This window comes from Eurytemora carolleeae, unplaced genomic scaffold (assembly GCF_000591075.1).
Source record: "Eurytemora carolleeae unplaced genomic scaffold, Eaff_2.0 scaffold157, whole genome shotgun sequence".
NCBI classification, from domain to species: Eukaryota; Metazoa; Arthropoda; class Copepoda; order Calanoida; family Temoridae; genus Eurytemora; species Eurytemora carolleeae.
This window is the reverse complement of record NW_019396052.1, coordinates 282,987-286,415: the sequence shown is the minus strand read 5'-3', so window position 1 is coordinate 286,415 and position 3,429 is coordinate 282,987.

Sequence of the window (3,429 nt, the reverse complement as noted above, 5' to 3'; positions counted from 1 at the left end):
AAGAAAACTTCTAGAATTTCAATATTACGCTAGCAGCATCAAAAGAGTCTGATCTTTCTTCATAGGATCAGGAACAAGATTTAAAAAGAGGTGTATATACGAATCATAAGAAAATCACAAGCCATTTCATTTAATACTATATGTGGAATCCAGCTGTGACTGGAGTTTCACTTAAAAAATCAACTTTTTAATCTTAAACCTCAACATTTTCTTATTTCACTAAGGATGGAGGAAGTATATCATCGTAGTAAATGCCGTACTTTTAAAACTTGGTCCAGAACTGTATCAGTCCAGGCACAGCTCAATCTAACTTTGCTATCAATGTCAAACCGGACACGATCTCGTCAGCTATCAATGTCAAACCGGACACGATCTCGTCAACTATCAATGTCAACACGGACACAAGCTTGTAATCTATCAATACCAACCCAAGGGGCACGATCTCGTCAGCTATCAATGTCAACAAGGACACAAGCTTGTAATCTATCAATACCAAACCAATGGGCACGATCTCGTCAACTATCAATGTCAACACGGACACAAGCTTGTAATCTATCAATACCAAACCAATGGGCACGATCTCGTCAGTTATCAATGTCAACACGAAAACAAGCTTGTAATCTATCAATGCCAAATCAATATGCACAATCTTGTCCGCTATCAATGGCAAAATGGACACAAGCTTGTAATCTATCAATGCCAAACTAATGGGCACAATCTCAGCTTGTATGATTCAACAAGGACTAAATTATTCTCAATACTGTAATCAAAGCGGAGTCTCTATATCAACTAATCTGTATTTACAAAAGTTATGTTACATGTTAATTGTTAAGTATTTACAATAATACCCAGATATATATCATCATTGTTAAGCTAATCACAATAAAGGCTGCAGGTACAAGTTTTGCGTATTTGAAGATTAGCACAGTTAGATTTACAGACAATGTACAAAGGCTCATGTTTCATTTGCAATAATACTTTTGCCATAAATACTTTTGACATAATACATTTGCCATAAGTAAAACTTGCCATAAATTACACTTGCTATAATTACACTTTTTTAATTACAAATCTAATTCAGAGACAGTTCGAATTAAGGTTCGAATTCAGCTGAGCACATTTTAATCGAACATTTTCAATAATATTTCACTTCTATAGACGAGGTATTGGCTTCATAGGTGTAGTTGTTGCTGTCTCGAACCATTGATTTACTCTTACTTGTGGTTGTGGTCTCAAAGGTTACCAATGGGTCCTCCATTGTGAGAAAATATGGAGCTGAACTTGTGTCAACTCTTCTGCTTTAAAACCGCATTTACAAAAAAAAGACAGATTTTTATCTTTTCAAAAATTAGAATATTTTGACTAAAGTAATTATAGCAAGTGTAACCATTATGGCAAATGTGTAACTTATGGCAAAGTGTGACTTATGGCAAGTGTGACTTATGGCAAGTGTGACTTATGGCAAGTGTGACTTATGGCAAATTTTCTTATGGCAAAGGTATTATGGCAAGTGTAATTATGGCAAAAGTATTATGACAAATGAAACTGATCCTAGCTGTACAAGGCAATTTATCTAGGTATTTTCAAACTGTATTTATTACATTCTTTGTTCACTTGGAGCATATAGTATAAATTAAATTAACTTCTTTGCAAAAAACTTCCAAATTTTCTTTTTTCAAACTCGAGGATTTTTAGATCAGTTCTTACATATTATGTGAACCGCGTGAAGTAAAGACAATTTTTCCGAAAGGAACTGATTTAGATTTTACATTTGGTTTTAAAGGATTAGAATATTTGAGTTTGATTGTGGTCAAAACTCAGTTCTATTGAGAAAAATTGTCTTTACCACGCGGTTCACAATTTTTTTCCTGTAAATGTAAAATAGTTTTAAAATAATTGCTTCTTTACTTTTACAAAAAAATTAAACAAATCAGATTCAAACTTGAAACATTTTTGTAGTGAATAAATAAATGCTAAAACTCTCTTTTTTCCAAGCTTATATGGGGCAGAGGATACAAAAATTAAATTCTTATTATTGATGGGTTTCTCTATCTTTTATATTTTTTTCTTGATACTATTCTTACATTCCNCCCCCTCCCTTCCAACCTCATATCATGCGTGTGCCTGATGCCTTGCGTTTGCCAAGTCCTACAATTAGCCATATAGGATAAAACGAATAATATGAAGCATAACCATAAAGAAAATAATATCCATAAATTTCTAGTTTGAACGCTGAACAATGAACATGCCAATATTGAGAAATAAATTGAGGAGTAAATTTTGGGAAAAGATATTATAGTATTTTAACTGTTGGATTTGTTTTTTGGCATTTCACCTTGTCCACCATATGTTTTAATTGCATATTAACAGATCTACAGAACACTAAATGACCCGTAAAAACATAAAAACATTATTCGGCAGAGGTCAAAACTTTTAATAGCGACATGAGTCGAGGGAGACTAGAAAGCTTAAAGTGAGTGACAGGCTATGTAAGGTAGTTGAACTGAGTATTCAGTGTTGTGGAAAACTTCTTTCGGATTCATTTTAGACATATTTAACTTTTTAAAGATTTGTAAATCCTGAGTTTGAGCGCAAAGTCGACGTTCAAAACTCCTACTTTGGGGTGGATAAGTTTTCAGAATTAGTTTATTTTAATTCCAGAACACTGCATACTCAGTTCAACTACCTTACATAGCCGGTCACTCCCTTTAAATCATAATGCATTTAATCAATGGGACAGGAAAGAAGCAGAACAAAACGATTATGATTAAGTAATTATTTAGGAAACGATTTAAGGAGGAACCTCTCACTTTCTAATCAAAAATTTCCAGCTCAGGCTTATCATGATAGAAATAATTACTGTTTCTCAGCTTTAAGCAAGAAAATCCTGTGAAATTATCATTTAATTTTATATTTTACTCTACGATGCTCACACCTCAATCAATATAATAGGTTTTGTAAAAAAGTGTCATAAGTTTATCAATCAAAATTTTCTCAGAAAGGCTAAAGTAATTCAATAGGTTAAAGGGAGTTGACGCGAAATATGAATGGGTTTGTATACCGGGAATAAGTTTTAAGGCCGTTTTTTGACGTTAAAAGTGTCTCAAAAAAAGTGAGTAATTAAATATATTGGAAAATTGTATTCTAGATAAATTCGCTGTGATTACATTTTGTGAAATGTTTTCTCTGATCACAGATATAAACCAAAACGAATTTTCAAAAATTTTCGTGTTGGTTAATATCTTTGCTCAGAAAAAGATTGTTGCAAATCAAAATGAAAGCAAATTTGTCCAACATGAAATTGTGAAATAGGGTTTACATCTCAGATAAAGGCTGGGGGGTCTGAATCTATATATAGCCTGGGGCCCCCCCTAGAAAAGGCCTTAGAGAATAGGTATAGGGTTAAAATGCATGTGCATAGCCCAATTT